Source organism: Agelaius phoeniceus, chromosome 9 (assembly GCF_051311805.1).
Source record: "Agelaius phoeniceus isolate bAgePho1 chromosome 9, bAgePho1.hap1, whole genome shotgun sequence".
NCBI classification, from domain to species: Eukaryota; Metazoa; Chordata; class Aves; order Passeriformes; family Icteridae; genus Agelaius; species Agelaius phoeniceus.
In genome coordinates this window covers 9,717,679-9,730,912 of record NC_135273.1, presented here as the reverse complement: position 1 = coordinate 9,730,912, position 13,234 = coordinate 9,717,679, and the positions used below count along the sequence as shown (strand labels likewise).

The window sequence follows — 13,234 nt, the reverse complement described above, 5'->3', positions numbered from 1 at the left end:
TCCAGAGCTGGTTCGTTAATTTTTTCATTAAGCAGCTATCTGTCAATGCCCTGTGTTTTAATTATGCCTCCTGCATGAGTGCTGGTCTGATCTAGTGATGCAGGGAAAAGCCTTCCCTGCAGGACATTTCCTCTTCTCTGACCTCTGGGCTGCCCCAGCCTTGCTGCAGGGCTTAGTCCTGTGCAGGGATCAGGCCTTGGTGTGCTCAAGCAGGACCAGGCAGGGAAACATCTCTGTCAGTGCACAGCTCCTGCTGCTTTTTTAGGAGTGTCCTGAGAGCATGGAAAAAGAGATTGGGGTTTGATGCTGACTGCTGGGCTGTGGAAATGTTCCTGACAGTGGTTGCTTTCTCTTTTTTCAGCCCTCACCTGCACATCTGCTCTGCTACCAAACCTTTTTCTTCCTTCTGTCTGAAGCCCCTCTAAAAGCTCTTTCAGAATTATTTGCCTCTGTTCTCATATTCAACCTCCATCTCTCTGCAGAGATGCCTGGAGCAAACAGTTTCTCCAGTACTGCAGCTCATGAACTCACCTACAATCTGATTCAAGTGCAGTTATTAAAGGGTAGTGCTGCTCCATTGTCTTGAGTTATATCTATATTGCACAATGTAGTGGAGATTTATCAGACTAACCATAATTAATTTAGTTAGCACAATAAGCAGTTTAGCCAGGCTGCCATGGGGCTGCTAAAGGGCTCATTTACCCCTTTAGAAGATCAACAGAGACAAATCTTAATCTGGTACGTGCAATGAATATGTTCATCCAAAACTCAAGCTGAGCTATGCTTTCCAGAAGAAACCAAAAAACTATCATGAATAAATCCACAATTCCATAGATTTATTAATATTTTACCAAACATCCTCCATATATTCATCCATATTTTATATCCATAGATGTTATTCGTGGAGTAGGGAAAAAAGGAAAATTGTGAAAGCTCTCGTTAATTCTGGTTTTACTACTTGCAGTGCTAAAAGGACAGTTTGCACCTGTGTTAATCAGCAGGGTCTGTTTGCTGAGGGCACAGAGGTGTAAGAGAGCCATTGGCAGTGAGCATGTCCAGTCTGATGCTGGAAATAGGAATCTCACTTTTAAGTGTGGGGACACCTGAGGTAGCTTTACCCAAGGAGTAAACACTGTGTGTGAGAACCACTGAGCTGGACAGGAGTCAGTGCACGACCAGTTTGTGGGAGGAACTGTGTGTGCTCGTGACTGCAAAGGAAATAACTCCTGTTCAAACACCCAAGAGGTACCTGGGATGAAGGATAACTCAGCGGTCAGGTGTTCCCACCCTGAAGGCTCTCCTTCCTATCCCAATCATTAGTATGCTCCATGGTTCCCCCCATCTGTCATAGTCTGCATTAGACATGAAGGGATGAAATCACCCTTATCATTTCCCCTCCCACCTTTGGTGAGAACTGTTTGTGCTTTGGTTGATTGAAACCTGCTGCGGTTGTTTTCAGGACTCACTAATACCAGGATTATTCTGAAGCTACTGTACAAAGAGTGCATTCTGGCACCTCTGACAATAGACTCACTGTGCCACTGGTCTCAGCTGGTGTGGCATCCAGGCTTGAGTACTGTGTGGTAGAGCTGCACCCCTGTGCATTATCCTCTCCTCAGATCAAACAGCAGCTTACCCTTATTTAAATTGTCCCAGAAGAAAGGAAAACTGGAGCACTGAGCCTCTTATGGGTCAGCTTGCAATGAGCATTCATTAATTTTAGAAAAGTCTTTCATGAGACCAGAAGCATTGGGAAGGAGAGAACCACAAAGCAGATCACTGACTTGCTGTTGCCTACAAAGCTGAAAGGAGAAGAGCAGAAATACCACAAATACAGCAAGTCTCCTTCGCCAGGCAGCCGGGCATCATAGCAGCAGCAACACAACTTTCCTCCGAACACATAAAAATGGGCATGACGAAAGCAGGAGATAAAGGACCATAGGGTAATGCTGGTAGAGCCTATTCCACCCTTGGGCAAGGGCAAAGACCATGTTTGGTCAGGAGATGTGGAGGCGTCACCACATTCCAAGTGCTGGGTGCAATTACGGATGCAGTAGATCTCCTGCTAGGATGTGTGCATGGGGAAATGTTTCCCAGAGACGGAGCGACTTGGATGTAAAAATTCCTTCTTGTCTCATGGGTTGTGCCAAGGAAAACAGCGCTGGGGCAAGGCAATCTCACAGCAGGAAGGAGTGAGTCCATGAATGGGTCCACTGTAGCACCATAATGGGCATTGATGTGCGCTGGCTCTTTGCACGTGGGAGAACTGGAAAAAGCTTTGGGCGGAGCCCTGCCCTGTGGCTGGCTGGTGGTGATCCCATCTCAAAATAGAAGATGGAGAAGGCAGTGATGGCCTGCCAGGCTTGGCAGTACTGGCAGAAAGAAGGGAAAGGAAGGGAGGGTGGAGCGACCAAAGAAGGCGAGGAATCACGTAAGTAAAATACCTTTAAAGAAAATCTTACATCAATCCCTGTGCTACTGAACCAAGACAGTCTCAAGTGAGAAGTCATTAGAGTTCATTACCCCTGGCAACCTATGGCCATTAATTCTCTCTGGCAGCAATACCTAAGGTTGGAGGAACATACAAGTTATGGCTCTGACTGCTGGGATGCAGAGACAAGATAGGGCACAAATACTTTCCTCATAGATTTCAAGGAACTTGAAAAAGATAAAAATGGTGCCACAGGGAAAAGAACAGTTAAGTGAGCAAGGGGAACAACAAATCACTGATAGGCATTGCTCCTTCTGGCACCAAAGTTCAGTGATCCACAAGAAGAAACACCTTTTCTGAGGATGACAGACATGCTCCATCTATTGTTTCATATATCTTTACTTTTCCTATGTTGTGACATGAGTTCTCAGTCATAAAGCTCCTTATTAGCTTGGTCTTTAAATGGTCCAGTAAGGAAATCAATCTAACTCAACACTCCTTCCTATACTGAAATGGCCTGAGAATTTGTGAGTCTGGTTTAAACAAAAAACTCTAAACTTTTCCTCCCTACTGCAAAGCAGGATAGTGGTTCTTATGTAATCTGGAAAGGGGATTTCTCAGCAGGTTTTCTCTTTCTCTGCTTTCAGGACCATTCTGGCTGTCTTCCTGGGAAAAATTAATATCTTGACACCTACAGCTATCAACCCCTGTGTTTCAGACACTTTTACCTACTAGAAGTACTGTGTGCCTTGTAGTTAAGGGTTTTCAAGCCGAATCTGAGGTCATAATCTAGATTTCAATAACAAAGTATCTTCAAAGGGAATGTTTGATCTTTCCCTCTGATACTCATGGAAATTCACTTAGGGTCCCCCGCTCCTCTCAGCCTTGGTTATGGGGGCTGAGAGAGAGGAATGCTCTCTCACAGAGTGTACCTGTCAGCCACTCTTGATCAAAGCCTGGCAGCTGGTATCCATCCAGGAGCAGAAAAGTAAGTACACAGGTGGAGAAATGAGGATCTGAAATTTGCCCTTGGGTAGCCAGCCTTCCGTATCAACATTGTGAGTATTCTCAGCTGTTAAGTAAAAGCTGAGAAGATAAATCCCAAATATAAGAAATTAAAATCAATAAACTCACCAAGTTCTCCATGTCACAGTTCAGACTCATAAAGAGATACAGCCACTAAATCCCCACAGTGCTCCTCTTTCACAATTGCACACATTAAGGAAAGGGAGGAAAGAGCTATATGAAACATTTGTCTGGGTATAGGAATCAGTTATCTTAATGATGCAATATCAAAAGGAAATATTGTCTCATTTAGACATCTACCAGCTACAGTCACTACAATGCTCCCAAAAGAATGGTAATTATTCTCACAGATGCCTAGAAATTAAGAATTATACTTTCACTATGTTTAATATCCTAGCTGTGCTTTCAAGGATCATCTGTCTTAGTAAAGCTTTGGGGATCTAATTCAATTGCTTTTTGCCTGTCATTGCTTATTTATAAAACACGTATCTTTCTGGTGATACTGTGTTCCAGTGGATCTCTCAGAAGCTGGAAAAATGGATGAACAAGATAGATGTGATCTGCTCATCATGCCTCTAGGACTGCATCCTGTCCTCAGCTGTCTTGTTTTGCTAAACAAAGGACATACCTAAAAAATGCAGCAGCCTCGAGCTTATCATGCCACACGGTAAGGCAGAGACATAGCCACCTTTTGGTACTTTGTGCTGATTGTGCTGCTAAAACCAACAGCCAGCTGGTGATTTTTCACCTCAGCTAACAACATCTGCAAGGTGTGAGAAATTTGCTCACCTGTGTGCAGAAAAAGAATAATTTATAATGGATTATTTACAAGATCACACCATTATGGAACAGCATTACCAGGAGCCCCAGAGTAATGCCAAAATTGATAAGCTATGCAGAGACAGTTGAAATGCAGCCATTCCTCAAGAGAGACACTGTAGTGCTTGGGGATGTCACATGCATGTGCTAATGATAAAGACAAAATATTGCTGTAATATTAGAGGATGAGGAAAAAAGTCATCTATATAAAACTTCCCAACCAAATCTCTGAGATGTGTTGGCCACTATGCTATTTGGAGAGTTTTCAGTAACTAGTTTGTGTTCCAGGTCATAAATGCTGAGCTTGAATTTTTTGTCACTCCTTATTTGCTTAAAATTAACCATACGTTTAAGTGCTTTCAGGTTGGAAATGTTTTCGGATAGGCAACATCAAATTTCAGGCTAACAAATGCATGTGGAGTCTTAACATCTTCCTATAGGAAATAACTGGCAGAGACTTTCAGCCCTCAGTTCTCTCTCTCAGTAGTCTAGAGTATATTATTCTGATTAACAAACCATAAGATGGATTTCTTTCCAAACATCTGATGCCACATTAATGCTTTTCTTAATAAAAAAAAAAAAGGAGGAAGCACATATTTTACATTGTTGCTCTGATAACTATGAATTATTGCATATTTTACTTGACTGCTCCTGTGGTTTTGTACAGTTCTAGGAACACGAAGAAATCATTCTGAAGATGGCTTTAATGCAATACTATAAAAGTTTGGATTCAGCTGACTACCAGATGCTGAGTCATAAAGAGAGAGATGTTTCAGAGGTAATGGATTATGGATGGAGTTTGTAGGATTCAGTACTTATCCTTATTCAAAATCATCGATCTAGATCACCAATGTTTCTTTCTTGTCCAGGATCACTGTCAGTTATAATTTATGGTCAATGTGGGGAGAACATCTGACCCTGTCCCAGCAGCAGTACCAGCTGGTGCAGGTCTTAGGGCAGGACTGAAAAACCAGCCTGTGCACATAGCGGGGAAAGCTGTGCTGAGGGTCTGGAGAGTGAATAAGGGAAAAAATGGTCAGTTTTCTAACATTTATTGATTAAATCCTGCCCAGTCTCTTCATGAAGCGCAGTTGTCTGCTATAAAAGTAAAAAGCAGCCCAGAGCAGCAGCAGAACCGTGCAGGGGGAAGTACAGCTGTACAAATCTGGTGGTAAGTGTGTGTGTCAAGGCACGGAGCTCTGGGCTCCCCCAGGTGCTCCCAGGGCTCTGAGCTCGGTCTTTGTCACCCAGCTGGGGCTGCCTCTCCAGGGAAGCAGCTGCTGCAAGGATGGATGGAGTGTTTGGCTCCACCTGCAGTTCTTGGGGGATTCCAGCCCTGTCACTGGCTGGCTGGGCTCCTCTCACGCTCTCCGTGCATGCACACAAACAAAGGGACAACGATGGCAAAGCACAAGGTGGGAAGTGCAGCTGCCAGGAATTTCTTGGTTAGCACAAGGAAAATGGAGAGTCGCCAAGAGAACTGAGAGAAGGAGGGCAAATCCCTGATAAAGAAAACCGGAGCAGACAGAAATACTTAAAACTGGAGGCCTTTTAAGGCTTGAGAAAGTGTAAGGAAAAGAAAATGGCGTGGAGGCAGAGGAAGAAAAAAGAGAGGAACACCAGAGAGAAGCTGTGGGGTTATTGATGCTGCAGGATCACAGACCTGATGCCTGTGTGCTAACTGTGCTGGGTTTATGAGTTTATAACAGGCATCAAACCTCAGCATCTGCATTCAGATGAGCTGAGAACACATTCCATAGATTCCATAGCACTCATTAGGGAATGTTGTTTTCCTACTGAGACATTTAGTGATGGACAGGAGATGTGCTACTGGTCTCTGTCTCCACCTTCTAACAGAAGGGAATTGCAGCAAAACCAGAAGTCCTGATATTTCCAGCTGATCTGTTCAATCTCTGTTTTAGTTTCTGCTGGAGAGTTGTGAAACCAAGCCCTCAGAGTAAAGTGAGAGTGAATTTGTGTGATGCCAGTAGCTGTGGGCAACTGGAGGGATAGGAAGGAGAAAATCACTCTGGTGGCTAACTGTGGGCATGTGCAAAGGAAATAATTTAAAACCACATAGTGTCGTAGTGGCCTCTAAAATATGTATCTGAAAAAAGGGCTACTTAAAAGGCATTTGCTAGTTCTGGAAAAAAGCAGCAATTTGAGTTCAGACACACCTGTGAGGAGAAGGTTTCCCTTGCTCTGCTTCCATGTGCACCACACACACAAAAGGAAATAAAGGACTGAGGGAGCTGCAGTTATTATTGCTGTATGGGGCTGCTGAAGCTGCATTCCTCAACAAAGAAAGGTGCAGAAGTCTGGAGTGAAAGAGAAGCAGTCTGTCCTGAGCAAGAGGACAAAGAGCTGACTTGCAGGGAGCCCCTTGCTGTGGGGCTGGACCCACCTGGTCCTTGCCTGCCAGGCTGAACCTGCAGACCCATCAGCTGGTGGAGGATGCTGAGCTCCTTTTGCAGCAGTGCCTTGGGGGTCAAAGTGGGACCGCAGGACAGAGAGGTCAGTGCCAAGCACATGCTTTTCAATGGCTCTGATTCTCTTTTTTAAGTGTTCAACTTAGCAACTGAGAACTTAATTAAGCCTTCACTGTGCTAGAGTAGTTTTTGTCTCTAAGCTTGGCTAGGCACATGCCTGAGCCCAGCTCAGTCCAGGGCTCCTCTGGAAGCAATAAATCCATGCAAAGTGGTGTGTGCAGACTGCAAACCAATCTACTCTGGGAATTGACCATGGCACAGTTCAGCCATCAGGGCTCATCCACCAGCCTGGGATTAGTATCTTCAGTGACAGTTCACAGAAAGGAGTTCCTCAGGTATCCACCTGTCTGTCATAGGCTATGGATAAGCCTTTGGGAGATTGCTCAGTATGTCTTTTTATCCCAAAATGTCTCATCTAACAGAGACAGCCCCACAGGATAAAGTAGATGGCAGCATTATTAGGGAAAAAAATGGGAATTTTGAAATGGGATCTAATTTCTGGTACTCCAAGATCGATTTTGAAGAGGAAAATATTTGCAAATCTGTCCTCTACAAGGTGAGCCACTTCTGTCCCTGCCATTTGCATGAGCCTGAGAATTGGAACTCCTTATCTGTACTGAAATGCACTCCTCTCCCTCCCATCCTCCCTCCCCTGAGTTCTCAGTCCCAGAAGCTGAGTCCCTTCAGTCACTTATCTGGCAGGTACATGAAATGCAGTGTTAGTTCAAGGACATGCACTAATAAAATAAACATATCACAAAAGGCAAGACCTGGTCAATATTCTTAACCTTTTCTGCAGCAGATAAGCTTGGAAGGAACTGATGAAGCAATATCTACTGTTATGTTTACAGAGTAGTTGCATGTTACTGAGTGACTCGGGTGAAAAGGATTCATTCCTGGTCAGTCCCCTTTTGCTGCTATTACACTCCAGGGAAGTGCACTTTTATTCAGCTGCCTGTGAAACATGGGGTCTAAAGTGCAACAAATTGGCCACTGGCAGTCCTATTAAGAGGCATAAGTGCATATTACTCATTTTATTGTTTGTGTGTAATCTGAGCCTTTCAAATTTCCCTTGAAAGCCTTAGCCTCGTTGGCTATCATCACCTGAAGCAAAGGTGATGAAGCTCAGGGGAGTTTTGCTGTTGGACTGGTTGCTGTAAGGTGTTGGTTTGGAAGTGTACGTGCATTCAGGACAAAAATACCAGAGGCTGTGAAGGCGTGCTGGGGACATTTCAAGGCTGTTGGTGGCAGCCTATTGTGTTAGATGGACTATTTCTCCAAACCAGTTTGGCTGTCAGCTCATGTGATGGCGGCATAAGGTAGCTTCAGGAAGGGCAAAGCAAGAGCTCTTATGGGGACATAATGGCCTAAAATATATGTCCTTGGTCTACGGTGCTCAGATTGTACATGTTACAACTCTCCTCATCTCTGGCTATACAAATTCTGAGGACTCTGGCATGAATTATTTTAAGGAACAGAATGACTGCTTAAAAACAAGAAAATGTGTCTGTGGTCCAAGATCCTTTTCAATCATCTCATTGTTTCCTCCTTCACTGTATTGCCTGCTGCCTCCCAAATACTGCAGATAGCCTCTAATTCCATTAGCTCTGGCTATGAGTGCTTAAGCTGCCCACTAGCATCCTGTCACTAGGAACAAACTTCCCCAAGGTAAATTATTACCCAATTATGGAAGTTTTGTAACCTTTTCTGAGGCATTCAGTGCTGGTCACTCAGTGCAGACAGGGCTTTGATTGATAGGGATTAATGGCAGGGCAACGTGAAGGAGGATCTTTCCTTGGAGCTTGAATAGCAAAGCAGTAGTACTGAGTAGCTAGTACAGAAATAAAGCCATGGGTTTTGCTTTTTGTCTTGAAGAAACTTCAAATTAATATCAATTGGGATGTATTATATGAAGGTAAAGAAGAAGTCAGAGAGAACCATAGCATCTGAACAAGGTTGGGGCAAAGAGGCATTAGGCAAATTCTCTTTCCTATTTTCTTGTGAATTTGTATAATGTCATTTGGCAACAGAACCAAAAGAAGGAAAAAGGGTTTCCTGTAGTATTAAGTTACCAGACTGGAAAACTTAAGGAATCCAAGAAGCATTTTGTTTCTTGCTACCTGAGTTTTTGATCACAATATATCTGGTATTAAAATAGGTCATGGCTCTGCTACACAAAGTGCCCTGCAAACATAGCACAGCAGACCTTCACTTAAATTTTCATGGAAAATCAATTTAATGCTTCTCTTCCAGCTTTGTGATACTTTTAACCTGGGACAGATTTCTCAAGCTATGTGAAGGAATGGTTTGGTGAGATGTGGGGAGAAGTGATGTGCAAGAGATGGTGACTTATGGGCATTTTTTACCTTGACAGAAACAAGCCATAGGCTTCACTTCAGTAGGAAATGTAATTTTTGCTTGGGTTTTGAGGGACTTGAATGATTTGACGGTGTTGTGTGCATGGGAATGAGATTGCCAATTCAGATCATTCTGGGTTTATTGACCATTGGTGGTGTTAATATTGACCAGTTTTAGCAGTGGGAAAAAGGGAGGGAAGGGCAGTATTTAAAAAAACCAAAAAAGAAAAATAGATGGAGATATAAACTAGCTAAATGCAACTGAGCCCTTTGTATGGTATCCCCCACTATATAAAGTATCACAAAGCTCCTTATGAATGTTGATAGATATATGAGAGGGAGTTAGTTGGAAACAGAGCGGGAAGTTACAGATTGTACAGTCTTGCTGGATTATTGGGGAATATAGTTCACATCTCCTGCTTTCCCAAAGTCCTTAGTGGAGTGACAAATGGCAGGCATACTGCTGTTTCTTCTGTTAGAATCTGGTCTCTGTCAATTAGGTGTGCAAAGAAAATCTGCAGGGATCCTGGTAACACTGGGCAATGTCCAGGCTTGCAATTGAAGCAATGTACATACAAAAGAGGAGGGATGAATATCAATCAAGAATTCCTCTTGCTAGATTTTAAATTACATTTCTGTGTATCAGATTCTCCTGGGGTACAGCTAATGTAGAAAGCAATGTAGCCTTCATGTCACTTGGATAGCAGCAGAATAGCACAAAATGAATCTAGAGCCTGATATACAGAAGGGAAGGACTAAAACACATCTTTAAGTGCCACATCTACTCGTCTTCTAAATACCTCTGGTGCCATGAGAAGGCTCACCTAGAACAGAGGCTAGACAGAGTTAAAGAATAAAGTCGGGATTTTTTAAAAGGCCTCAATGGATCCACCTTGGGCAGCACAAGAGCCCAGCCAGGGCTACACCCAAGATGAACACAAAATGGTCACAAAATGCATGACCAGTCATAAGGTCTCTCACTTTTATGAGTTCTGGTCCATTTGCATATTGGAGTCAATTGTCCAATTACAGCTTTAGGTTTTGAAGTCCCATCCTTCTTGTTTTTCTCTCTTCAATTCCATTGTTTATGCTCTTGGGCGTTGCTCTTGTCTACCTACTCTGTGTAGAGAGCTTACCAACACTTTATATGAATCTCAGAGCTATACACTAAAACAGCACAGAATCTGAAAAATATAAAAGCTAAAACTTAAAGCATTACCTCCAGGGATGATGACTCCACCTCTTCCTTGGGCAGCCCTTTCTAATGCTTGACAACCCTTTGGTGAAGAAGTGTTCTGAATATCCAGTATAAACAGACAAGATAATCTCTTCCTTTGCCTTCCCTGGGACTGAGGTCAGACTGACAGGTCTGTAGTTCCCTGAATCCTCCTTCTAACCCTTCTTATAAATGGGCATCACATTAGCTAACTTCAGACTCGCTCTTGACAGATAAAACAGAAAGACAGCAGCATGGCATTCAGTATTGCAATCTGGAAAGCAAAATAATAATAAAAAAGGGATTAAAGTGATAATTTTTAGTTGACAGATTTTGCTTGTAAAGCTAGAGTAATCTAATGGGGAAGCTGAATTTTGTGAAGAGAGTCTGTATGCTGCCCTGGGCTTACTGGATTGAATAATTGATGGAAAATGAAAATACAACTGCATGTAGGATGGTAAAGTACATGGCCAGTCTGTGGCAGCCCAATTTTTTTGAAATGGCTCCAATCCCACCAACACACTTCTGAGGGAAGCTTTGTCTTCATCCCTTGCTCCTGCAGGAGAGCAGGCTGGTTGGTACGTGTGAGTCAGACCAATTCTGGTAAGTCAGCTTGGATCAGATATGGGGCACAAAAAAGCTGCTCCTCCTGGAGCACAGTGTTATCTGGTGGGTACAGCTGCATTAAAGAGATTTAGCCATTCTGGTCAGGAGATTTATTAACTCTTCATCTCGCCAGGGTTCGTCTCACAGGGTTTGTACAAGGGCTGTGCTGGCTCCCCAGGCAGGCTGCTCGTGAGAAGAATCCAGGGCAGCTGTTTCCTCTCCTGAGGCAGAAAATGCCCCCACTGAGTCTTACAGCCCAGGTTCATCCAGGAGGTAGCATATATGAAGAAGTTTTGTGGACCTCTTCATGTGTAGGTGTGAAAACTTGTAAATGATAGGTGTGGGCAAATGGGGTCATCATGTACCCCTGAGATCTGGCTCAGAAGCTACATCAGCATGAAGACCACAGCCAAGGACAGAGTTTCCCCCTTGCTTGCCATTACATTTCTACCAGCCAGAGTGCTCTGAGCCATGGGAGGAACAGAACTTTTTGGTACTGGAGGTATCCTACAAGCCATACCAAAATAAAAGTATATGAGATGTTTAATACAGAATAAGCTTCAGCACAGCTGCAGACTCATCAATGATTATGTTCTTGAGTCTCATTTTGTAGGCAGACCTTCAAAATCAGCTTTGGTTTATTTGACATAATTGCTGTAATAGTACCCATCAGCTTGTTAATGTAGAAATCTGAGGTATTTGGCATTCAGGTCAATATGTCATACATAGATATTCCCTATTTTTGCACACTGCTTGTTAGTATAATGCTCAGGAATGGACTAATGTCATGTAAATAATTTCATCAGGGCAAGATTATTAGATCTACTCACCCCCAAACTCACATTATTTTTTAAAAGCTATATTTCAATTCATAGGAAGCAGAGAAGGCTGCACATATAAAAGGCTGCCTCACAGCCAATCTGCAGTTTTTAAAAAAGTAGCCCTTTGGGAGGGTCTTACTTCATTTGTAATTTCTTTGTCTCCAGCTCAGTGGAGCATGAAAAAGAAGCAGTTCCTCTCTCAAACCCAGCCAAGCACACAGGTGGAAGCCAACTCAGGGAAAGGCAGCACACCACAGTCTCACAGCCTGGGTGCTGAACGGTGTGGCCATATCTTGGTGCCCATATTAACAATCCAATCCCCACCGGGAATTTGATATGTTAGTCAATGCTCATCTCAGTTAGGTTTATAGAGCTATGGAGATTTATAATTGGTTCATAAATTCTTTTCCCTAAGCCATTGTTAAGACTGTTATTGCTAAGAAATTATTTGGCTTTTCTATTTCAGGCCTTTTCCGCTAGGGTCCTGTAATTTTTGGTTGTCTTATACTTACATAATGAGAGTTTCTTTTCTATAGAATATCTTCCATTTTCCTATAAAAATATTTCCTATTTTTTGACATACACATTTGAGTGGGAGTTCTGGAAGAGACATCAATACCATTGCCTTTTTTATGCAAAAGGAAAAACCAGTCAAGGAAGAGGTTCAATTACTTCTTTTGGTTTGTGTTACAGTAGTGATGAGAAGGATACTCTGGCAGACGTGACCCTGGAGGCCAATGTTCTGGGCACCCTGGAGTCCCAGAGGAGCACAGGAAAAGCACCAAGCATGAGAGAACAGGCTGTCCTTTGGGCTTTGGGCTGTCTCAGGTCACAGGCTGCCCTATGCCTGCAATGTGCTGTGCACACTAAAAGATGCTTAAATATCCCCATCTCATACTGCAGGGTAAGTCATCTTTGTACTGCCTTGATTTCTTCTGTATGAGCTATAATTCTGCTCCAGAAATATGCCTTGAAGTTGAATTCACACTGGGAAGAGGCAAGAAGTTGGAGAAGTACAGTCACCTCTGTGTATCTGAATTAAATGTGCCTTCAGGATGCTCTAAGGGAATATAGAATATGTGCCCAGAGACAATAAAAAGACATTTTGTTATTATTATCATTTTTATTGTTATGGTTATTACCAGGTATTAGTTTATTTTACCTGTGAATTCCTGGCTGAATTCCTCAATGAGTCCTTTTGGAGAGCCTCTGTTTCTGTGTAGGTGTGTCCATCAGCTCAGGGCATGGTCGCAGCATTGCTGTTGGATAGTTCACATGTGGGAAGAGATCAGAAGCTTGGAGAGTGATGAACAAGAAGTAAGAAGTCAAGGTAAACACTTTTGAAGGGTCCTAACTGAAAACTGATGGGTAGGGTGAGGACAAGGAGCAGATCATCACCATTATACTTGAGTACAAAATATGGCAGCACCTTGGTGTTTTCAGCTCCCATCAGCTGATGGTAGCTGACT

General features: G+C 43.1%; 1 long non-coding RNA gene across 1 annotated transcript; it reads left to right on the top strand.

Annotated features, from left to right (window-relative positions):
• Positions 1-1,386: 1,386 nt before the first annotated feature.
• Positions 1,387-12,763, top strand: LOC143694813 (uncharacterized). The gene is made up of 4 exons (XR_013183530.1): positions 1,387-2,431; positions 3,971-4,124; positions 4,944-5,054; positions 12,459-12,763. It is a non-coding gene; the product is annotated as an uncharacterized LOC143694813 (long non-coding RNA).
• Positions 12,764-13,234: the final 471 nt, after the last annotated feature.